The 25,968-nt window shown below is 40.8% G+C and overlaps 1 long non-coding RNA gene across 1 annotated transcript in view; it reads right to left on the bottom strand.

Annotated features, from left to right (window-relative positions):
• LOC110348400 (uncharacterized) overlaps positions 1-10,228 on the bottom strand; it is a 73,852-nt gene extending 63,624 nt beyond the window's left edge. The window contains exon 1 of the long non-coding RNA XR_002393615.2: positions 9,751-10,228. This is a non-coding gene — a long non-coding RNA (uncharacterized LOC110348400). The remainder of the gene's footprint in view (positions 1-9,750) is intronic.
• Between the last annotated feature and the right edge of the window lie 15,740 nt (positions 10,229-25,968).

Genomic DNA, 25,968 nt, shown 5'->3' with positions numbered 1-25,968 from the left:
CATTCTAAATAAATGGAATCATATTGTACATGGTCTTTTGTGACCACCTTCTTTCACTTAGCATAATGTTTAAGGTTCATTCTATGTTGTAAGTATGTATTAATACTTCATTTCTTTTTTATGCCTGTATCACATTCCATTGTATGGCTATATAACATTTTATTTATCTGCTTATCAGTTGATAGACATTTGATTTTTTTCCCACTCTTGGCTATTAGAGTAATGCTGTTATGAACATTCATGAACAAGTTTTTGTATAGACGTATATTTTCATTGCTCTTGGATACATACCTAGAAGTAGAATTAGTGGGTTACATGGTAACCCTATCTTTATTTAGTCTATTGAAGGACTTTAAGAATATTTCCCAAATGGCTTTACCAAATGCATTTGCACTAGCAGTATACAAAGTTTCTAATTTTTTCCACATCCTCCCCAATACTTATTACCTGTCTTTTAAAATTTTTTAGCCATTCTAGTGTGTGTGATGTAATATTTCACTGTGGTTTTTATTTACATTCATCTAGTGGCTAATGCTGTGGATCATCTTTTCATGTGCTTTTTTTTTTTTTTTTAAAGAATTCCATATTATCCCTTTCATTTAGTTCTGTAACCTATTTTGGGTTAATTCTTGTGTTTGGTGTAAAGAAAGTATTCACTTTTTTTTGTTTGTTTGCACTTGGATATCTAGTTTTCTCAGAATCCTTTGTTGAGAATGACTCTTTCTCCCATTGAATTGTCTTGGCATACTTGTCACAAATCAATTGATCATAAATATAAGAGTTTATTTCTATGCCCTCGGTTCTATCACATTAATTTATGTTATCTTCCTGCCAGTAAAATAGTGTCTTGATTACTATAGCTTTGAATCACTCTGAAATCAGGAAATGTGAGTCCTCCAGCTTTGTTCTTTTTCAAGGTATTTTTGGCTATTCTGGGTTCCTTGCATTTTTATATGAATCTTAAGATCAGTTTATTAATTTCTACAGAAAGGGCAGCTAAGATTATGATAGGGATTGTGTTGAGTCTGGAATCAATTCAGGGAGTAGTGCCATCTTTAAGCCATCTATTCTGCGAAAGTGGAATGCTGTTACATTTATTTAGATATTTAATTTCTTTCAGCAATACTTTATAATTTTCAATGTATGTTTTGCTGTTCCTTTATTAAATTGATTCCTACTTATTTTATTCTTTTTTATACTATTATAAGTCCACTTGGTTGTTATTGCTTTCTAAAGTTATTTTCAGAAAGCAGTTTAGAAGTGGAAAATCACAAGACTTCTCAATTCACATATACCCTGTGGTACAAACAAGTGTTTAATTATTAAATATTTTTTCTGGGGGATTATTTGATACTGAGCTAGAATATTCAGGAGAATGGCAATACAGGTGTAAAAAATGTTACTGATTTGGGAATATTCTAGTGCATTTAAAGTATAACTAGTTGAGATTGAATATATTTTCCAGTTTTCTCATAAGTTAACATTATTGCTTTTTAAATATGGAAAAATCAAGTCTTAAATTAGAGATACTATACTGAGCACTACTGTAATACTAAAAATCAAATGTTAGTTCCATGAAGGCAAGGACTTTCATCGTCTATTTCATAGTTGTTTCCTAAGCACAGTGCTTTAATCCCTTTAGGCCCTGAATAAATAGATGTTGAATAAGTGACTGATTAATTGTAGTTGCCTATCCCTAGATTCCATTGTAAATAATAATATTGAAAATCCCTTTTTTGTTCAAGAGGTATCACAGTTCAAAAGCAAAATACCCTCTCAGCAACTTCCAAAATGTAACTCTAAAGCTCTCCTAAAAAATTAGTCCCCTGAGTGATGAAGCACCCCAATTCTAAATTCCAAAATCTCAGCTTGTCGGAAATATCACGGTCTTAAAATGATCACATTTTAAAAACACTGTTGATGTAAGAATTTTCTTTGATTTAAGTGTTGTTTCTCTTGGAAAAGGTTTGTTTTTCTAAGCAAGTTAGGTCATTGAACTGGGAATACCAAGAAAAAGAAAAATTAAAGAAGACATGTTAAAAACAGAAACTGTTTACTTTTTTTGTATATGTCTCCACTGAGGTTCTGATGATTTATATGAAATTTTACCAATAAATGCTTTTCTGTTCAAAATTAGGTTGAAAATACAATTTGTTACCAAGATTTTCCCTCTCTTTTTTCCTTCATTTCTTCCTTCCTACCTTCCTTCCTTCCTTTCTGTTTTAGAGATCAAACCAGGGCCTCACACATGTCTGGCAAGTGCTCTACCACTGAACTATATCCCCAGTCCTGATGTCAAGAATTTTAACAATACTATTTAATTATATCATCCACATGGGGTTGTTATAAGTAAATGATTTAATGAATGCAAAGTACCTGAATATATGATGATCACTCAATGTAGCATATTTATTACTCTTGTGGGAAGATCCTGTTTTACTTAACATTTTAATGCTCACTGCAGATTTCCTAGAATTAATCTTGATTCATTAAAACATTGCATTAATATAATACTTATCTTCGTTACTGACTCCCCCTAAATTCTGTGCCTGAGGAAAGTGCCTTCCCATAATCCCAGGACTGGTGGTGACTCTGTGATCTAGGGAGGATTTAATCAGGTTTTACACTATGTACCATGACTGATCCCCCTGATACAGAAAACTGTTTTCCTCTTAGTTTTGTAGACAAGCAGTGTCATCAAGAGTTATTTTATGTTAATGACCACAGGTCTCCCCAACCACTCCTGATTGGACTAGGTTGGTCATTAGACCCAGTGACATCCAGTTCACAGATAGCCCGGGAACCATTTACATGTCTATGCTTAAAATGGTGAGGAAGGTCAATTAGATTCCTTTCTGATAGAAAAGGATCAAATAGCCATAAATTATAGAGATTCAATAGAAGTATTTAGAAGTGAAATGATATGAGGTTTACTGACGGAGCCAGCTGTCACTTGTCGAACAGCACCTGAATGGGGGAGTGAGGATGAAGAAAAAGAAAGATGCAGAGATAGAGTCAGGAGCCCCCCAGAGAGACTGCCACTGTGCTTTTTTATTCTCCTCCCCCCTTTTTATCACAGGTGAGTTTGGTTATTAATCATGACCCTTATCCAAAGACACCTGCTTCCTTGTTCTCTAGTTCTTTGGAAATTCCCCACCCTCATGGGCTTTCTTGTTTCGCGGGTTTACAAAACGTTCATCATGTTCCAGGACCATTTCTGAAGGTAAACATCGAATTTGGCAAGGACGCGGTTCCTCGTAACATAGTCTCCTTGCTCTATACAATGGAGGGTAAGATTTAACATGGAGTCTCTATGGCTAACACTGCTCTCCACATCTCCCCCTGTTTTATATATTATGATCAAGGTCCCTTGATCACGCAGATAGGCTATGCCTGTCTGAGGTGAGGAATATAAAGAAATCCCTTACCCGTCATGGAGTCAAGAGCATCACAGTACTCTTGCTCTGTCTTAGGTTGGTGATTTCCTGTATTCCTCTTACCCACCATTGACTACCAGCTTCTGCAGGGAATTACACCATAGGTTTAGGCGGTGTAGCATGTAATTGTAGACCATGAATACTTCCAGCCATCCTCATTAAAGAATGCATAAACATCTGTAGTAGCACCGAAAGGAGCATGCATCTAAGAGGCAGCCCTCCTCCAATAATTACTATGGAAATGAGTTACCGCGTAAATGCAGATGTAGATGGCAGAACTTTTCTAATTTGTTTGATAAAATCCTGTGCAGCCTGGGCTGCATCAAATTTTAGGGGTTCTGCATTTTGGAGATCTATAATATCCAAATCTAAGAACTCATTCGCAAAACCATTATCTGATTTTCTGTTTGGGTGACACAATTGCTTATTTGACAATTGAAGTAAATTACATTATAATAATCATAATCTTTCTGAACACTAATATTTCCTACAAGAAATACCTAAGAGTGCATGACATATGCAGTGACATTTCTTTTGGGATGACAAGAATTTTCAGGCCAGTCCAAAACATAAGTATCAAATCCAGTAATATTATATCTCACAGGGGCACCCACCACACATTTCTTCTATGGAACAGTCCCACTGGAGCATTAAAAGTTGGAGGCACTACACCAGTGGTCTCTATACCCACAGGTAGATGTAGATGGACTCCAGTGATCCCGCCTTTGCATTGATCTACCTGCCTTCCTGCCAGGGTGCGAGCGCTCAGTCTTATACAATCAGTTCTGTTGATTTTGAAGAAACATATGGGGATTCTGGTTTCTGATCCCATATAGTTGAACAATTGGACCTCGTTCTTGTCAGGTGCCGCCGGCTCATCCAACAGCCTGGTATTGTTCACCCATACCACTACTTCTCCATTTTTTTTCAGCTTGTTGGATATACAACAGGTGGATTAGGTACATAAGTCCAATAAACCTTCTCATTAAGTGTTGACAGGATCATCCTAAGGGGCAGGAGAATTTCCCGCAAAATGGACCAACCTTTCAGGCAGCCACCTGGCACCTTCAGCGTCCTGCAGGAAAACATAAACATGCCCTCGTCCCCATATTAATACCGGGTCGGGGCCACTCCATACACCCGTGAGGAGATCTTTCCACCTCACTTGAGCATATGATGATTTAGTTTTAGGATGCCACAGCCATTCTGCTGCAGTCAATCCATAAGCATCCACAATCAAAAAGTTCAGGATGAAGAGAGAATGATGTAAATAATTCTGTGGGGATAAAGGGCATAACTCCCCCTTTTTTATTTTTTGCAATTGATTTTTTAGAGCACCCTGGGCTCTTTCCACAATCCCTTGGCCTTGTGGGTTATAAGGAATACCTGTCTTATGGGCGATACCCATCTGTTTATAAAAGATTTGAAAAGCTTTACTAATATATCCCATGCCATTATCAGTTTTAAGAACGATAGGGACCCCAGTTGTGGCAAAGCATGTTAAACAATGGGCTATCACATGTTTCGTAGCTTCTCCAGTTTGTGCGGTGGCCATAATAAATCCTGAAAAGGTATCAATACTTACATGTATATATTTCTGTTTTCCATATTCGGGAATATGGGTAACATCCATTTGCCATAACTGATTAGGTTTAAGGCCGCAGGGATTTACCCCATAATGAGGGACAGAATGATGTATAGGACAGGCAGAACATTGCTTAACTATTTGTCGAGCGGCTTCTCGAGTTATATGGAATTGCTTCCTTAAGCTGTGGCTATTTTGATGATGTAGAGCGTGAGACTGCTGAGCTAATTCCAATTGACTGAAAGCTACTAGCTGTGTAGCCTGATCTGCAAGATCATTTCCCTTTGCCAGGGGTCCGGGAAGCCCAGAATGAGCCCTAATGTGACCCACATAACAAGGACAGGTCCGGGCATGTATGCACCGTTGTATCTGAGCAAAGAGCTCCTGTATTTGATTATTGGCAGCATCAATATAAGCAACTGTTTCAAGCACCTGTAAAGCTTTAACAATATAATGACTATCTGTATACAAATTAAAAGAATAATGGGCCAAAAGTTCAAATACCGCAGCGACGGCGCGAAGCTCAACAATCTGAGCGGAGGCGGGGGCTGTATGAACAATCTGTGGCTTTCCCCAAATAACATGCCACAATACCATTGGAAGACCCATCAGTGAAAACCACTTGAGCATTTTTTATGGGTTCCTGTTTCATAATCTTGGGAAACACCAAAGCATGAATATTAACAAATTGCAATAATTTATCCTTGGGGATATGGTTATCTATACATCCAGGGTAATGTGCAAAAGCAATGGCCCACATGTCCACATTTTGGAATAGCCAATCTAACTGTTGTTTGGTAAACGGGACTCCAATTAAGGAAGGCTCTGCTCCAAAATATTTTCGAGATTCCTCCCGTGCCATAAGAACTAGGCACGCCACAGATTCATAATAGAGAGTTAACACTCTGGCTGGAGAAACAGGCAAATGCAACCAAAGCAAGGGACCCTCTTGCCATAAAACAGCAGTGGGAGCATGTGCTGTCGCCAGATCATAGGCAGCCTATCCTCGAGCATAATCTATATATTGAACTTGCTGTCGTTCTATAGCTTGTTCTACCTCACACAAGGCCATCTGACCTTCTTCAGTTAATTTTCTAACAGATGTAGGACTAGAATCTCCCCAGAGGATATCGAATAAAGGTTTCAATTCTCCAGTGGAGATTTTTAAATATGGTCTAAGCCAGTTAATATCTCCTAACAATTTCTGAAAATCATTCAAAGTGTGTAAATTGTCTTTCCTAATTTGAACCTTCTGAGGTAATATAGATTTGGGATATAACTTATGTCCTAAATAGGAATATGGCAGTTCAGTCTGAACCTTTTCTGGTGCAATCACTAATCCTTGATCCCTCAAAGCTTGTTGTAAATGAGCACAGGCTGTTAATAAGAGGCCTTCTTGTCCACGAGCTAAAAGTATATCATCCATATAATGAACAATATAGATTTGAGGATATATTTGCCTGATTTTATTTACTGCCTGAGCTACAAATTTCTGACACAAAGTAGGACTATTAGCCATACCCTGAGGCAATACTTTCTAATGATATCTCTTCATAGGCTCCTTAAAATTTGTCAAGGGTACACTAAAAGCAAATCACTTACAATCTTCAGGAGCAAGTGGAATAGTATAAAAGCAATCCTTTAAATCTACAATGATTTTATAAGTATTTCTAGGCAAAGCTGATGGCATAGGCAATCCTGGTTGCAAGGCTCCCATTACTTCCATGGTCTGATTGACTTTTCTAAGATCTTGTAATAATCTCTATTTCCCCGATTTTTTCTTAATGACAAAGATAGGAGAGTTCCAAGAAGAATTAGAAGGAGCTACATGTCCGCTATAGAGCTGTTCCTGTACTAACTGCTCAGCAGCTTTAATTTTTTCCTCGGTGAGAGGCCACTGATCCACCCACACAGGTTCCTCACTTTTCCAAGTAATGGGATCTGCGTGAAGTACAGGCTGATCAGTGGCCTCCTTTAAAAACACCCTAAACCTGTTTTTGGAGGTCGTTGGATTGGCATTAAAGAAAGGCTCCTGTATCCCCTGACCTTTAGTTCCCAAGCCTTGATTAGGTAAAAGCCCTTGTTCAAACATTCGGTGGGTGATCTGTTCACTAGGACTATATAAATACACCCCCATTTCTTTCATAATGTCTCTGCCCCATAAATTAACTGGCAGCCCTGGCACGATATACGACTGGAATCCACCCTGATGACCCTCGGCATCTTTCCAAAATAACATATCACTACTCTGTTCAGTGCTTTGGCTTTGACCTATTCCTTGTAATTGTGTCATTGTTGATTGTTTAGGCCATGCTGTAGGCCATTGGTCTGCAGTTAGAACTGAGATGTCAGCCCCAGTGTCCAGTAGACCCTGAAAATTTCTCCCATTAATGGTCAGGGTGAGCACAGGTCGTTGGGCTCCTATAGACCTTACCCAATAAACATCTAAAGAGTTGAATCCAACATCTCCTCTCTCTTTTTGCTGCTTTGTTAGTATTTGAGGGAGAAACAGCAGCTGTGCTATATGTTGTTCCGCTCGTATCACAGAAACCCCAGTAGGTGAATGAGTCATGATTTTAATTTCTCCAGTGAAATCCCCATCTATGACCCCAGGAACAACCAAAATACCATTCATAGTAGCGCTACTTCGACCTAAAAGCAATCCCATCATCCCTGATGGTAAGGGCCCATAAACTCCGGTAGGTAAGGCCTGCATCCCCATTTCTGGGGTTAATACTGTGAAGGCGGAGGGATTGAGGTCCAGTCCTGTGCTGCCTGCGGTTGCTCTGAAAAGGTCCTGAATGGATTTCCTTGCTGAGGAATGAATGTTTGAAGGGGGCCTGGGGCGGGCCCCTCCTCCCGTTTCCCTGCGGGAGAATATTTCCCATGGTATCCTTTTTAGATTTACACTCATTAGCCCAATGATTGCCTCTTTTGCACCTGGGACACAATCTAGGCCCATTTTCTTTCCCTGCATTGTTTGAATTGGCTGGAGGAGTCTTATTGGGACATTGCCGCACCTGATGGCCTATTTGGCCACATCTAAAACAACTCCCTGGTGGACCCGAAATCCTGCCTTTGGGATTTCTCTTTTGTTGTTGGAGCAACACTTCTTTAACTGTTTTTCCTTGCAAAGCTGCTGCCATGGCAAGGCCCTGAGTATAAGCAGGCCCAATGTCAGCACACATTCTAATATAGTCTGAAATGGTGCCTTTCTTTCTAAATGGTCTTAGGGCTGCCTGACAGGCGGTATTGGCATTTTCATAAGCCAGTTGTTTGACCAGTAACAATCCCGCATCGGAATCTCCCAGCATTCTACTGGCAGTCTGCATTAACTTGGCTACAAAGTCTTGAAAAGGCTCATCAGGTCCCTGCCTAATTTTGGATAAATCTTCTGTCTGCCTACCTGTAGAAGGCAGCTTCTGCCATGCCCGCTTGGCAGCGGTATTGACCTGTGCATATACTCCTGCAGGAAACAATAATTGATTGGCGAGGTCCGCATGTTGCCCTTCTCTTGCCAGAATGTCATAATCAATATCATTTCTATTAGCCAGATTTAATTCAGCTGTTCTCTGACACTGCTCGGAAAATTCTGTTTTCCAAAGGAGGTAATCTCCCCCAGACAGGCATGCCTTAGAAAGCTGTTTCCAATCTCCGGGAGGCAGCGCCTCCGTGCTCAACGATTCTAACATAGCCTGAGTAAAAGGTGCGGTAGGGCCATATTGCGCACATGCCATTTTTAACTCTTTGAGTTGTTTAAAAGATATCAACCGAAGGATTCTGACCATATTCCCTTGAGTGTCAGCTTCCTCAAATACTGGACAAGCTAAATGAAAGCCCTGGGTATCTTCCCCTCTGTCAACCGCATGTTGCAGGGTAGCTTGTAATGGCGACAGAGACCAAGAATTGACAAAGGCCTGGGTCCTGGGGGGATGTTTGATCATGGCTATAAGAGGGTCAGTTTTTTTCATTAATCTTGGACCTGCAACTGGCAGGGGATCAAGACCAGCAATTATACTAGGAACTATTCCTCCCTCGCCCTGAGTCTTCTGGTCTTCCTCTTCCACCGTTAAGCCTGTCTGCCACTGCTGACAAAGAGACTCCAATCTCTTTTCCAATCTAGTAATCCTTTCGGTCACGTCCTCATTCACTGGCTGGCTGGATTTTTCGGTTTTCCTGGCCACGGCTACGATGCGGGGGGGGGGGGCAGTCCTCATTATTATACCTAGCAGCCTCTTCTTCCAAATCATCAGCATCTCCCGAGTTTAGGGGTCCCTCATCCGGAAAAAAACCCTTCCTTAGTGCAGGCTCTGCATCAGCATACACTGGCGGAGCAGATGGCTCAGTTTCACTTTCTATAGGAGGCGGAGGGACAACCTCGGGAACACCAGCCCAGTCGGGCTCCTCCGAGGAAGGACTTGAGGAGGGCCCTTCAACTCTCTCTCCCTCATGCCGAGGATCCAAACTATCTCTAATTAAAGCCCATAAACTAAAAGCATCGATAGGGATTTTAGTGGGTCCATGACCATCGTAATAGTCCTGAAGTCGCCTTTCCACCTTATTCCATACTTCTAAATCTACTGTGCCTTCTTCAGAGAACCAAGGACAAACTTTCTCTACAAATTCTAAAAAATTACATAATTGTTGCTGCCCTACCTTTGCTCCACGAGCGCGAAGCATATTTTTAAGCATATGTTCAAAAAGCATTCGGCTATTATCAATACCCACCTTGTTACTCCCGAGTGCATTCACCGCCCTTAATTTACTTATCCAAGCTCACGATCCGCGGTGTCCTTCACTATGGTCCCCCGTATTCAGGTCCCTGTTCGGGCGCCACCCATGACGGAGCCAGCCGTCACTTGTCGAACAGCACCTGAATGGGGGAGTGAGGACGAAGAAAAAGAAAGATGCAGAGATAGAGTCGGGAGCATCCAGAGAGACTGCCACCGCTTTTTTAGTGTCCGCCCCTTTTTATCACAGGTGAGTTTGGTTATTAATCATGACCCTTATCCAAAGACACCTGCTTCCTCGTTCTCTAGTTCTTTGGAAAGTCCCCACCCTCATGAGCTTGTTTCTCGGGTTTACAAAACATTCATCATGTTCCAGGACAATTTCTGAAGGTAAACATCTAATTTGGCAAGGACGCGATTCCTCGTAACATAGTCTCCTTGCTCTAGACAATGGAGGGTAAGATTTAACATGGAGCCTCTATGGCTAACACTGCTCTCCACAATTTACTTTAAAAATTAAATTATTAATTATTAGTTAAATTATTTTTTGGATTTGCACTGAAAAAGGAGAGATTGACAGAAGTTCAGAAGTAAAATATTGATAATTGGAAGGTGGATGATGGGTTTCATTATTTTATTCTCTCTACTGTTATATACTAAAAATTCTGTAATTAAAACATTTATTTTTAAATTGCAACTATTGTCAAATTAAGCCAATGGACAGTGAAGATAGAAGGCAAATGTCTATATCAAGATTTTCCATTAGGCAAGGTCCAGGGAGACCCTGATAAGCCATAGGCATTCCAAAATTATAAGGGATTTGAAAATATGGGGAGGCAGAGGAAACTGATTGGTTTAGAAAGGTGCCTTAAAGGGTTATTCAGAGAGAGGTAGATGCCAGAGCAAGGAGCCTCTGTACCTCATAGGTTTCTAGTTCCTGGTTCCTTTACCCAGGGGTCCTAGCCATACTATGACCCCTATGCCATTCCTCATCTACTCTTCTCCCACTTTTTGGGTCGTCTCATGTTTATCTTTAAAATTTGATTCCCCCTTTTCTTGAGTTTGGTTGATCAAGCCTTTTTCTCTCTACATCAAAATAGGCACCCTCAAAACAAATGATTATTTGCACCTGTCAGAATCTGCCTAAGTGGAAGGGCCCTACCAATCTTGGAGTCAAATGATGCTTAGTATCCTGTGGAGGAGGATTAGGAGAAACCCTTGTGGGAATCAGAATGTCAGGTGATGAAAGCCAGTTCAAATCTGCCCTCCAGGTACAAATGTACTGGGACACAATTAAAGTACTTTTCCTAAGAGGCTTTGACAGAACTAATAGGCAGTTTGCCATGGTAATTTCCTGGGCACCATGTTGATCTAAGAAGTAAATATGGTCACTGAACTGTCAGTTCTGTATATGAAGCCAGTCTTCTTGCCTGTGGGGTCTTAACATTTTGTGTGCTACAAATGGAAGGTAATCTCCCACTTGGATATGGATGAAAGGCTTGGAGGGCTACCACTTTGCCCTTCATTTACCACAAAGAATAAAGGGTTTCTAGGCAGGATGAAAGAAGTAATCTAGGAAAGAAGCCAGGAAAAAGGATTCTGAAGGGTAGTGTCGAGGGAACTGCTCATTAAGGAAGTTAGTTCAAAGGTGAAATAGGCAGCCCTTGATGCCTGTGGTGGGACAGTCCTCTGTGGAGTTAGGCTGTGGAACGCACTGCCTCTGCAGCCTTGGTGTGGCAGATCTTGCTAGAAGCTGTATTCAGGAAAATCTGAATTGGGAAAGAAAATATACTTGCCCATAAGAGCCAAGAGGAGGAGGAATGGCCCACTTTGGTCCTTTTGGAGAAGTGACTGGGTGCCAGGTACTTCCTTGGTCAAAGAAGATCATGCATTCACAAAAAAAGGGGAAGAAAAATAAAAGTGAATACAAGTGTCTGCAAGTTTAAAGAAAATGACCATGCTTCACTGTGCAGAAAGAATCACCATAAAAAATTTTGTTTATTCTCTTAGTTTGTTCCTATGTATTTACATGGCTACCATAATAATATATGCTGACTTTTAAGTGCTATCTAATTCAGGAACATTCACAGATCATATAATTTAGCAAAAGGCATTTAATGCTATATGTCTGTCTTTGGATGATCTATTGTCTTTTATCAATAAAAAAATTCCAATGACTTAGGTCATTTAACATAAGGCTTAAAGATGCATTAAAATCATTTCTCAAGTTCTTTAGCAATGAAAAACTTCATTATGTCATTCTATGCAATCCTGCTTTGTGGAGAGGGAAAGAAAAGACCCTTTGTTTAGTAATTTTCTTGGCATGGGGTCTTCACTATGTAATAAGCTTAGCCATTGTTAGAAAATCTGGACAAGAACAACACTAGTTATTGTTGTAAGTGATCATGAAATAAGACAAGAGATTCTGTATGAACTGTAGGTTAAAGGATATAGCTCAAGAAATGTTTCTTGGCACTGAAAGAAGAGTAAAGAGACAGATGACACTACAGGGTTGTGTCATTTAGTTTGGGCTGTACGTGACAGACAATTTGGACTTATTTGTATTATATAACAAGTACATCTAGGAGTGTACTGCCAGCCTAGGTTTGATTAATTCAACTAATCAGCAATATCAGCCTGGACGTAGGTTCTTTACATCTGGCTTTGCCATCCTGGATGTATTGATGTGGTTACCAGGCCAGCTCCCTTCATGGCTGTGAGATGATTGCAGCAGATCCAATTACAAGAGAAGATGAGTCTGTTTCTTACTATGTGTCTCTATAAGCCAGGAAAGTTTTGTTTTATTTTTATTGTTTTTATTTTATTTTGTTTTCAGGGCACTTTATCACTGAGCTACAGTCTCATTCCTTTTTATTTTAAATTTGAGAGAGGCTGTCACTAAGTTGCCCACCGAGGCTGACCTCAAACTTGTGATCCCCTTGCCTCAGCCTTCCGGGTAACTGGGATAACAGGCATGTGCCACTTTTCTCATTCTGAAAAGTTTTCCTGTAAGCCTTTCTTACATACCTCTCATGTCTTGTTGGCAGGGTTATATCACACATCCATACTTGAACCAATCACAGTCCACACCATGTCTAGGTATGAGGCTAGCTTCCTTTGAAGCTTCCTTTAAATAAGAAAATGGATATGGACAAAATCAGGTGGTATTGGAAAGGAGGGAGGAGGAAAGATAGCAACCAACAATGTTTCTCAAAAGGACTAAGCTTGGTCTCTGAGTTACACAATGTCCTAGACAATGCATATAGTTTATTGAATTTCAGAATATGGTTCCAATCTGTACAAGGGAAGACCTTTGTGTGTGTGCATGCGTGTGTATGTGTGCACGTGTGTATGTGTGTGCATGCATTTGATTTTATTTTGTTTATTATGTTATCAGTTGGTCAGTGTATCTTTTCAAATAATGTTTTCAAGGAGAGAACATGGGCCAATCTATTTTCTGAGGCCTTACCTATCTGAGCATGTCTTTCTGTTGTTTCTGTTAATTGTGACAACATGGTTAGATAGAAAACCCAGATTCACTATCTTTTTCCATCCAGTTAGTTTGTAGACATTGCTGCATTGTTTTCTAGTAGTTAGTGTTGCAGAGAGGTCATGGATTACTACTTTCTGTTCCTTTGCAAGTAGGTTTCTTAACCCGATCACCTGAAGGATTCTTTTCTTTATTCTTTCAATTTAAAAATCATGCCTGGGATGCATCTAAGTCTGGGTCATGACCTTTAATCTTACTTAGAATAGTGAGTCAGTCTGCATACTCCAAACTTTTCCATCATATCAATTTTCACTGATGTCTTTGATTTGTCTCAGTGACTCTTGTTCTTGTCCCTTTCATACTTAGTATGATAAATCATATTCTCTGTTTTCTCTACTATCTTCTTACCCACCATTTTAATTTCCTTATTCTTTTCCTCTACATTATAGTAGAATATCTAAAGTGTGACCACCAGAATACTAACTTATCTTTCTATAGGGCTGCTGCTACTCTTTATTCATTCCAATGTATGCTGTATTTTATTTAGTAATAAATTTATTATATTTTAGGAAGCATTTTGATGGGTTTTTTTTTTTGGAACTGGGGATTGAACTTGGGTCCTTGCGCTTGCACAGCCAGTGGTGAAACCACTGAGCTAAATACCTGGCCCTTGATGATATTTTTATCTACCTCACCTATGTCTCATTGTTATCTCATTCTATTGTCCTTGCCATCCTATCCTTTTCTGTCTGTGTGACATCTGCACTTCTTTCATAGAAGCCATGTCTTCTTGTATACGTTAGAGGATATTACATAGTTTTCTAAACTTGCTTTCTGGTTCCCCTAAAGGAGGTCATTTTCATAAGAATGTTCTTCATCTCCTCTTCTACATAATTTTTTTCTGTATTCTCAATGCTGTATTTTCTTTTTCTGGTTACTCATCTTTAAATGAGGGGCATAAAGCCAGTGTCAAATTCACCCACAAACAGGGTGTGTAGATTTCATTTGACTCTATTGATTGGACAGTTAGGTGATAATTGAGTCTCCTCAGCTCTGCAGCTGGAGAGCAGCCTGAAGAGAATGAGTCCCTGCCCAATTCTGAGACGTTCACTAGCATTCTGATAGCACGGCTCTGTTCTGCTGAGTTTCTGTCCTCACTATCTAGAATACTCTTCTTGCTATATATTGCTACTGGGGTGTTTTCTCTTCTACCACAAGTTTGAGGTGTAATATTTTATCTGGTGATAAGTCCTGACAGGATGCAATGTATCTAGCACCACAGTTTAATGTACTTCCTAGACTGTGTCCCTAGATGAATGTTAAAAGATGAAGAAAGTAAAAAAAATTATATCAACTCAAAATGCAGTGCCAACATGATACAGGGACAGCTTCCAGATTTCTTATGATATAAACCCCAGGTCTCTAAGTAGGATAGTCAGGAGGAACAAAAATGTCTTTCTGCCTTCTCTTTGGTCATCAAAGAACCACTGTTTCTTAACTATCTTTTTTTTTCCCCCTCCTTTGGTACTGGGGATCGAACTTGGGTCCTTGCACTTGTGCAGCAGGCGACAAAACCACTGAGCTAAATCCCCAGCCCAAGAACCACTGTTTCTTGAGGAAGAGACCAGACCAATAGCCAATCACTTTTCTTCGTCCTCTTTTTTTAAAATTTAAAATGTCAGATCTTTCTACATTTTGCCAAGCTGTGGATGATAGATGAGGTTTTTATCTGTCTGTGGCTTCATAGATATTTTAGAAGAAATTTAGGGAAGTTTTTACCAGGGTGGTTAGCCTAGTCCCATTTAAAGAAATGAAAATCAAACCTGGACATGAGCCAATAGCATACTTGGATGCTAAAACAAAGAAGGAAGAGAGAGAGAGAGAGAGAGAGAGAGAGAGAGAGAGAGAGAGAGAGACAGAAAGACAGACAGACACAGAGAGAGATTATCTTAATATACAGATCAAGATGGCAGAATTTTGATTGCATTCTACATCAATTAAGTTATAAGGAGTATTGGGTCAATTTATGGCCTCTATTACTAATGCAAATTTAAAAGGTTCTTTGATGAAAAAGAGCAAGTTAAAAAGTGAGTAGACAAGATGCCAAAAGCATGTATATCATTTCAAAGCAGTGGGGCATTTGACTTTGAAAAAGAGATGATGTGGAGAAGAAACGGAGAAGACCTGGTAATTGTGGTAAAATAGTCCAAAGGTGGTCATGTAGAAAAGGGATTTTATTTTTCCTGCTTTCCTCCAGAGAGCAGAACATGGATCACTTGGAGGGAGTAATAAGAAGGTGGATTTGGCTTAATCTGGGGTTGATTGACAGTGATTGGTGATGTCTCACTGAGAAGGCAGAAAACTCTAGCTCTAGAAAGGGTTTAGACAATCCTGGCTGATCACCCAATAGGGAAGTTGTGGGAGAAATTCTGGCATGGGATGGGAAGTTGGATGATCCATATTTTAATGATTTTGGTTTTGGAGTTTTGCCTTTGGGTTTTTTGTCTTTTAGGTCAGATGAGTTGTTCAGCTTCCCCTTCAAGGAAAGGACTTAGCTGGGAGAACTAAGCTGCTTTGAATGTTAAGCTCCATCCAGACAAAGATTCAAACAAAGCAGCCTCTACTTTCTCCTGTGTTCTGTGATGCCCAACTCACACAGTAGCAAAGGCTACTTTAGAAGTAGACCACAACTACACTTCTGGCAGCTAAAACGGCGAGTGGGAGCAAATATGGTTCCCATGTCATCTCACTGAAGTCCAGGGAAGTTGCTTTTGAGACAAAGAACCAGCTACTAAAGGGGCTAGACAACTCTCTAAGAACCAGAAGACATTTATTCATGGAGCCAGTGGGGCTCCAGAATTTTGATGTAAAAGGAACTTAGGGGAACAATTAGGTTGTAATGTCTACCTGGAGACTTATCGTGAAGCTGCACTTTCAAAGTGTTTTCTGAAGACACATTTATGAACATTTTATATTATTATATATTATAATGTATATATTTGCATTATTATATACATATATTACAATTTTCATCTTGTATTTGGGGTGGCTAAGGAGGCTGACAGGGATAAAGCCCCCTCTTACTCCCTTCAGTCACTTCCTGGCATTCTATGGGTGAGTCCAGACTTGGACTTTGGTCTGATTGCAAAGCTCAGTATGACCTCCGAGTGAGCAAAAAGCCCTTTTTAAATGTTACTGGGGATTTGTTTTGTTTGGTTTTTGTATTTCATTTAAACTAATATAACTAAATAAGGCAGGAGAAGGCAGACTGCTTGATTTAGTCTGTTTTCCTGAAGACTTTCCCAAATACTGAAAGCCGGCTTGGAGGCTGGCCTGCCTTCACTCCTGCTCTGAGCTGGCTCCAACCCCTTTGGTGGTCCCCTCCCCTGACCTGCAGGTGCATCTGTCTCTTGCAACACAGGCTCCAGGAACACCTGCTGCTTCCCAATGGGGATGCTGGAGTCAATCTAGTTTAAGGCTGGAACTCATTTTTTCTTTCCTTTCGCAAACAACAACAGAAAATGCCTTCCTCGCTTGTCCTCTTGGACTTTGCTCTCCCAGATGTGTCAGGAGTTGGTTCCACAAAAGCAGCCAAACTAAGGGGCTTTTCTGCTGCATTACATAATGGCAGGGTTCACGTCACTTTTCCATTGGTTTTGGACTATGCTGCATAGTCCTTTGGGGATGTTCTGAAGTTCAAGTTCCTTTAGAGCCAGGGGAAGAAAACCCAACGGCAAAACAAGTGGAAAAAAGACAATTTGTACTGTTCACATGGCCTTAAGTCTTTGAAAAGCCTGGTCATATCCATTTTGTTTCTGGAAGGTAGTGAACAACCTTACTGATGCTGGGCCTCATCATTAATCTTCCTCCCCCATCTGAATATTTAACACTACTGACCACTTCTTTTTTCTTGAGGTTAGCCCTCCTTTGATTTTGGTAACACTGCACTTTTGAAGTTATTCTATTTCTCCGTCCTTAGCCACATACTGTATTCTATTTCTCCATTCTCCTTTGCCCTGCCATTCACCTTTGGCCAGGCATTCCGTAAGAGTCATTGTAGGTCAATCTTCAGTAATGGACAGATCCAAGAATGATAATGTTACTATCACAAAAGAAATGTATTTCTCTATTAGTCCACAGTGGCTTTTCCTGTTGGCAGATGGATTTCCTCTACCCAAAACACTGAGTCTTTCCATTTGCTATTGTTCTAGACTTCAGGGCCTTATTAGTACCTGCATCCAGCCACTCACAAGGGAAAAAGAGAAAGGCAAGACCATATCTGCTTTAAGATCCTGGCCTGGACAGGACATATTATTTCTGTTCATTTTACGTAGGAGAGAACTACTTATGTGGTCACTCCTAGATGCAGAAGAAGCTGGGAAATACAGGTCATGGCTGGGCAACCCCTTCCTATTAACAACTTTATCTTATTACAAGGAAAATTAATTTTGGAGTACAGTTAGTCATCTCTGTCACAATCCTTGAGATTTCTCACAAAACCATAGCTCTGGATGAATGCATCTGTCCTTGTATTTTCTATATTTACATCTGCACTTATGGCTCCTGAATCTCCATTTTCAGTAGTGATCTCACACGCATCTCTAGTCTTGTATTGCCAACTGCCTCCTACACATCAGACTGTTGTATCAACTGAACAATTGGTCTTGCAGATATTTTCAATTAGAGAGTTTTTTTCTTGGATATTTGTATGGAAACATACTAAAACCAAAAGTCCAAACATTATATTAGTTAACAGGAAATTGTTCTGATATATACAGTAAAAAGGAATTGAGAGAATTATTTCTAAATTGATCATGTCACATAAATTTGGCCAAATATGCATCCAATATATTACAATGAACTCTTCTCACTCTCTTGTACTTGACTCTACATTTGTTCCAACAGGAGTTGATGTTTTTCTCAAGCATACCAAGAGGTGACATAAAATGAAAGTTGGGATCATTGTGGTTAACCTGAGCATGTTGGAAATGAAAGAGGGGCTGAATGTTATTACACAAAGCCCACAAATTGGAGTAAATGGTAGAACCAGGCTAAACTGTGCACTGTAAAATAGGCAGCAAAATTTGGGCAGAATGGTCATAAACAGTTTCCAAATAACCAAAAAGCAAGTTGATGGGTGGTATCTACTATACCAAAGACCCAGACCAAAGACCCAGAAATTGACCCACAGGGACAAATTGTTTAATTGATCCACCCTCCCTCCTTCTAAACTTAACTACTTTTCCTATCCAGAGCGGACTCCTCCGCTGGTCCTGCCTGGGTGTCAATGAATCACCATTCTCTGGCATCACCTAAAATTCTTCTCTCTTCTCTGGGTCACAGATCCAAAGACTCTCTGAGGCCTCACTGATTCATCCCCATCCTGTCTGCACTCTTTCTTTTTTTAAAAAAATCTATTTAGAGTGTTTCTGACAGGCTAATCTTTCTAAAACACTTTTGCTTTGTCACTGCCAAGAAATTCTCCTTAAGAGCCTGTTGCCACTTTAGAAATATGAAATAGTTTTAAATAGTAACAGTCTATAAATAAAATGTTTTGATAGGTAAAACAGTAATTTTTAATCTGAAGGGTGAGTCTAGTGCAGTGTGATGAGGTACAATAAGCAATAGATGAAGCAAGAAATCATAATTGTAATTTACCCTCTATATCCAACCAAATCTCTGAGCCTCGGGTGTTTATTTTGTAAAGTTAGGAAGGCAGTATCTGTCCTTTCTGAAATCTGTGGGTGGACACAGATCATCTCTTTTGGTTCCTTCAAGCTCTTGCAATGACAAATTTTAAAATGCGAACTCCTCTACCTATTTTTTTTCCCTTAAATTCTTTTACAGGTACATTTTAGGTATACAATACATTTACACTTATCATTGGATGCTTGTACCTGTACATGATGCATCTTGGTACTTATTTTTTACCCATTGCCTGTGCAGCCTTCACCCCCTCCACCCCCTCCACCCTTCCCTATTTACATAGACTTCGTTTCCATTTTTTTTTCTTTTCTCATAATTTTTCCTTTCCCCATCCTCTCCCACCACCCCTAGCCCTTTGGACCTTTTCCTATTTCAAAGTATCAATTATTAGTTATTAATCCTCTTAATCCTTATTTACACTCGCAGTTTCTCACACTAGAGAAACTATTCTGTATTTACACATGTGTGTCCTATTTATTTCACTTAAGAGTATGGCCTCAATGTGCATCCACTTAGCTATAAATGTCTCTAGTTTCTCATTCTTTATGGCTTAGTAGTACTCCATTTTATTAAAAAAAAAAGCACATCTTCTTTATTCAGTTTCCAGTTGATGGGCACTTGGGCTGTTTCCGAGCTTTAGCTATTACAAACTGTGCCACTATAAACATGGGTGCACATATATTGCTGTGGTATGATTCTTTTAATTCTTTGGGGAAGATCCCCAGCAGTGGAATAGTGGGGTCAAATGGGACTTCCAGCCCTAGTTCTTTGAGGTATCTCCATACTGATTTCCACAGTGGTCGCACCAGTCTACACTCTGACCAGCAGTGGAGCAGTCTTCCTCTTTCCCCACACCCCCGCCAGCATTTGTTATTGGTTGATTTCTTGCTAGCAGCCATTCTTTCTGGGGTGAGGTGAAATCTCAGTGTTGTTTTCATTTGCATCTCTTGAATGACCAGTGATATTGAACATTTTTTCATATATTTATTTGCTGTTTTTACTTCTTTGTCTGAGAAATGTCTGTTCATTTCAGATGCCCATTTTTGAATTGGGTCTTTGAATTTGGGGAGTCTGATTTTTTTCAGTTCTTTCTATATTCTAGATAATAGTCATTTGTCTGAGGTACAGCTGCTAAAATTTTTTTCCCACATTGTAGGTTGTCTGTTAGCTCTGTTGGTGGTTTCTCTTGCAGTGCAGAAGCTTTTTAATAAGATGACATCCCAGTTGTTGATTCTGCTAGTTCCCATGATATTGATATTTTGTTCATGAAGTCTTTTCCTATGCCAATGTCTTCAAGAGTTCTACCTAACTTATCTTCCAGCAAGTTTAGTGTTTCTGTTTTAATATTTAGATCTTAGTTTAGTGGATGGTGATAGCTACCTATTTTTTTAAATTTTCTGTAATTTGACCTCAATCTCTCTTCCCAGCCTGGTCACCCAAACTCTTCTAAATGCTTTCTTCCTCAATCAAGTCATTTTCTCCCTGTGTCTTTGATACTGCTGAGTATGATTGGATCCCAAGCTCATGCTGCTACCTCTGACCACTTAATGCCACCCCCCCCAGACTGTCATGGGCCTACCTGAGCCACATTCTAGGAGTTGAGATATTTAAAAGGACATTGTCCCACATGTGGCTCTGCTAGTTAGGAGCCTGGTGACCTCAGTAATATGAAATGACATAGACACCCCTACCCCCACAGTGGGGTGGGTAGGGAGATTAAGCAAGACAATATGTAAATTTCTTTGGGAAATGCCTTGGCTACATCATTTAGTCCTATGATTGCTTCATGAGTTAGTTTTGTTCCCCTGGCTGAATTAATTGATGATCGATCGATTGATTCATCAGTTAGTCATCAAGCTCTGTATCAGGTCAAACCATATGAAGTTGCTGATTTTTGACTGCTTTTGACCTAAAAACCCCAGCAATTTCCTGCACAAAACAATGTAAAGAACTAGAGAAATATTTGCCACTCTTTTCACTCACCTTAGTTAAATCCTCCAAGCCAAGGAAGCTGATGTCTCAGAGCGGCAGTTAAAGCCACCTCAGAGGTAATTGCCATCTTTTCTTTCCTCAGCTAGTATATCCACTGTGATTCTGCAGGAGAAGGGACACCCAGAGGAGTGGCACCTTCTATACAATGACCACGCAGCTTGGGAAGGCTGGTCTGGGACACGGTGCACAGGGCTCCAAACTGGAGAAGTGAACTAGAGTTTACTTGGTATCTATGTCTGAAGTGAGCCCATGATTTCATCTGCAACAGCTAGAAGGCCCCTGGTATTGGGAAAGACAAATTTCAGACTTTCTACTTTAACTTTCCATGAGGGAATGAGAACTAAGCCCTATATTGAATCATGAATTTGAGAATCCAGGTTCTTTCATTGTTTCATAAGAAGTCAGTCCTTGCTGGAATTGTCATAACTTGGCCACCTTACAGAGTATAAGAGTATATAACCCCTTAGGGCTTTGGGAGACACGATCAACTGATTGGCATGATTTGGGACACAGATATGCTTTAAAGTCCTATCTTTGCCATTTACTAGATACACAATTTGGACAAGTTACATGATTTTGTGAATCTCTAAACTTGTTTTCTGATAAATGGGAAATTTAAAAAATCCTGTTTTCATGAAGATTCAATGAGGTAATACATGTAAAATGGCTACTGTATTATCTGACTCATAGTAAGCTATCAATCAGTGGTAGCTAGTACTATTATTCTAATGTTATTCTGAAATGTGAGGGTGAGGAGACCAGGTCTTATTATTTGTATGTGCGTTTTTGATAATGACAAAAGCTGTGATTCTGGTGACTTTGCTCCAGGCCAGGTTGCTCCAGGAGGGCAAGTCTTTGGTGGTCACACATGTCAGAGTTGGGGCCCTACTTGTGAGATTCAGGTGCTGGAAGGGCTCCAGATATGAACTTGGTGGGACAATGCTGGGCTTCTGTCAATATTCAGTGCCCTCTTAACCATATCCTTCATGTCCAGACTATGTCTGAGTTGCCATCACCAGATGGGGCTTGGCTCTGTGAAGTCAGCCTGGATGTCTACAATGTGTAGCATTGACCACAGACCACAGGTTGAGACATTTTAGATGCTGCTGATCTGCCCCCATTGAACCCAAGGAATACCAGCTTAGCCCTTTTCCTGCACACTGGGACAGTTACTTGGGATCCCAAGGGAGTCTGACTGTACTGAGATTCCTGTTTTCATCTCTTCATTGAGTTGACAGGGGATTGGCTTAGGAGGGGATTCGAGCCCAGGAGGGAGGAGGGTGCTTAGTGCCCTCCTGAAGGCAGACCTCTTTGGGAGCTCTGGAAGGAAGCTCCCTGGGCCTAGTCACCCTCTTCCTTCTTTGTCCCTGCACAGGAGAAGATGCCTTGTGGAGGATCTCAGTTTAATGAGTCTTCTGAGTGTCTTTAAGCAGTCCCCACTCAGGTCACTAACACCAGCACATTGAGGGAGTAGGTGGAACCCTGAAACCAAACCCATCTGTTTTATCTCTTTAGAACCAAGACAAATGCTCTCTCAATCTGTCAATGAGACTATAGTTCTTTCAGAGACTGTAGATACCCTGGGTGCAGCGCGGCCCAGGAGTGAGCTGGGGAAGTGTCTTGTCCTCTGCAGGGACAATAAGTAGGGAACCACTCCAGCTTCCTTGCCAAGCCCTTGGAGTCAGGGCAGTGGCTTCTGGGGCCCTCCTGGAATCCTGCAACAGGTGCCAGGCCTCACCCTGCCATACTCCATCACCAAATACAACAGGAGTGTCTAACTTTGTGCCCAAATCTGCTTAAAATCAGAGCCTGGGAGGAGGGTACTACAGTGTCAGATTTTTGGTCTTGCCCTTTTTGTCTATTTTAGAATGATTTGTTTGTTTGTTTATAAAATGGAGGCTGAAAGTGACAAATACTAGAAATGGGCAAATAATATTGTATATATATATATATATATATATTAAGCAAAAACAAAATGTTAATGACCTTGTGATGTATGAAATAATCTGCTAATATTGGATTCCTTCTTGTAAACTCCCTTTATAGGGAATAATAATTTCTGACATTTATTGGCCATTTGCTATGTAGCAGGATCTATTCTAAGTATTCATGTGTTAAATAATTTATCCCTCACAACAGCCTGAAAGAATGATATCATTGTCCCTATTCTCCAGATGAGGAAAATAAAGCCCAGAGCAGTTAAGTAACTTGAGGAGTGTTGCAGAATTCATAAGGACAAGATCTGCACCCAGGCATCTGGCATCTCAGTGCACTGCCTCACCTACCAGGCTATACTATCCCTCTAATGTAAGGCTGTTAAGGTTACAGCCAAATCCTCCAAACTAGTAGTTTGCTCCTCTCTTCCTAGCACTCAAGCTAGAGTAGTGGAGTCTGCATATTAAATATACTTAGGAGTGAGTAAATTAGTGAAAGGCAGTAGCAATCTTCTCCTGTTAAGAACCCATTTGGTCAATTAAAGCAAACAAGTAAATTTAAAGAAAAGGAACCCTTCAGTGTTTTATTTAAACTTGCCCTTCTTACTGCAGTACACCAAGGCTAGTGCCCCGTTGGCTTCCTAGTATATTTGTGGGCCTTTTTCTAGTCAATACCTAACTCTGTTCTTTCTTTCCCTCAACACCCTTCTTTCTTGCTTTCCCACCTTGAGTTCTTCCTAACTCCAGCATAAAAATACTGAAGTGGGATTTCAATTTAACATGGTTTTTCATTATATGGTTTTACTTATTACATGGATCAAATCAAGTTCCAGGAACATAATTACACTGGGAAGGGCTGCTTGCCAGTCCTGAAGTCAGCATGAAAGGCTGGAGTTAGTACACGTGACAGCTTTTCAGTGATGTTGTTTAAACTGCACTTCATCTCACAGAAGAAGTATAGAGGCTGCAGCTATTCTTCCCACCTCAGAGATGGGGAAACTGAGGAACAGAGGTATGGCTCATCTAAACCCTACGGGTGGAGTTTGGGGGTCTCTCGAAGCCTGGTTTGGGATGCAGATTGAAGGCCATCCTCTTCTGACTTCGTGGCAGCATCAGGTTTCTCTAGACATCTTTGCCTTCCCCCAACTCCCTCAGGCCACCTTTGTCCCAGATGACAGCTGCTGCAAGCTAGTGCTTTTGTGGAAGAAGGTAAGCTTAATTTACTTCATGACGCATTCATTCATCCTGACTTTTTGCTGTCTGGCAGAAGCAGAAAGAGGACAAGTCTGAGGTGGCACTGGAGTGTCTGAAATCCTTTGGATTCTCTTCTGGACTTAGGACCTCAGCAGTCTCAGAAGTAAAGCTTGTCTGCCATTTGTCTGCAACAAGGGCCTACTCCAGATGACATGGGTCCCTTCCAGGTCCCCCAGATGCTTAGGGTGGATCTAAATTACACTGAAAAGGATCCAGTGAATTTCCAGTCTGGTCCACACCCCTAATTCCCGGAGTTGAGTGACTCAGGGCTTCAGAAGATAACTCAGCTGCTAAATCATCCCTGAGGGAAGGGTGTTCCCCATTCAGGGGCTCTGTCACCTGCAGGCTAGAAGTAAATTCTAGGCCTTTCCACCCCAGCATTGACTGTTACCCTGAGATCTGCTGTGGTAACTGGCTTTCTGCTACTGTTTCTATCTGGAACATAATGACACTGCCACGATTCACGAAGACTTAGTGGGTCATGATGTCCTTGTCCACTTTTTTCCTTTAGCCAATTTTTGATTTATTAACTAAAGTAGAGAAAAGAAAGTTTGATAATGTACATGGAATTTGAGAACATATCTACACAGGCTGGAACCAATTGACAGAAAATTGCAGACTTTCAGTTGCAAACACACTGACCCTTTTTCAATTATTCTTTCTGGTCTCTGTCCCTTGTGCTGAGAACAGCTGACCTCTGGACTGTTATGCTGAGTAGCTGAGTCTATTCTGCCCAAAGGTGATGGCATCATCTGCATGGGAAACAGCCTCTCACCAGGGGTGATTAGCCCTGAGGGATCTTATGAAGCCCTGAGTCAAAAGTCTACTCAGTGACACAGCCATAGGCATCTTGGAAGACTAGCTCTTATTCAGTTGAGAACCAGCTGTGTGGCCTGAGGAGGGAGTTACCTGCTGCCTGAGCACACACTGATGTTAACAGACATTCCCAGCAGTCCCTTTCTCACGTGGAAGAGCAAGTGTTTCGTGGCAGCAGGACTCTGGCAGTCAGATGATTTCCACTATTGAACAATCTGTGGGTCTGTCGAGAGCAGGTACTGTGGGTAAAGAGGACTCGGACTCGGATGGCAATTCACACACTTATCTTATATTATCCTAATTCATTTCAATACAATTACCACACAATATTAAGTCTGCTGATTACCACTTCCCTGTACCTGTACTGCGCAAGTCCTTAATGGGAGCGCGACGTTTCCTCCCGTAGGGTCAGAGGGGCCGATCCATAGACGAAGGGCGTGGAGTCGGCGCTAGGCTGTCCGTCTCTCCTCTGGCCTCGTCTGGTCGGCGGCGATGCTCCTCCCAGCGGGATCAGGTGTGCAGATGTCTCGGTCGGTAGTCAGATCATCAGACTGACTAGCCGACTGGTCGGTGGGCGGATCGTCGACTTGCTTGGGGTCTTCAGCTCCTTTTATACTATTCTAGCTGGGCGTTCATGGTATTGGTTCAGCTTGGGTGGTATCACACTGTCCAGCTTGGGGCATACTTTGCCCAATTCGGGGTATGCCCTGTCCAGTTCTGGGGTACGCCCCGTCCAGTTCGGGTACACCCTTATCAGTTCCATACCACTTAAGGTTCTACTTTCATTACTTTCATATCTTATGGTTACACATCACTCTTATGATTGTGTTATACTTAGGTTACAGCACTCTTAAAGTCACAGCACACTTTAGGGTTACAGCACACTTAGGGTTATACAATTCCATCTTATTCCAAGGTGTTCTCTACAGGGTCCCCACATGGACACCACCATCAGGAAGCTTCTCATCATTCATGTACAGATACTTACCTTTGACTTACGATACGTGTTTACATTATTCTAATA

Source organism: Heterocephalus glaber, unplaced genomic scaffold (assembly GCF_053883595.1).
Source record: "Heterocephalus glaber isolate CG9 unplaced genomic scaffold, H.glaber_assembly_v1.0 deba00001442, whole genome shotgun sequence".
NCBI lineage: Eukaryota > Metazoa > Chordata > Mammalia > Rodentia > Bathyergidae > Heterocephalus > Heterocephalus glaber.
The sequence above is the reverse complement of the archived record's forward strand: the minus strand, read 5'-3'. Positions and strand labels throughout refer to the sequence as shown.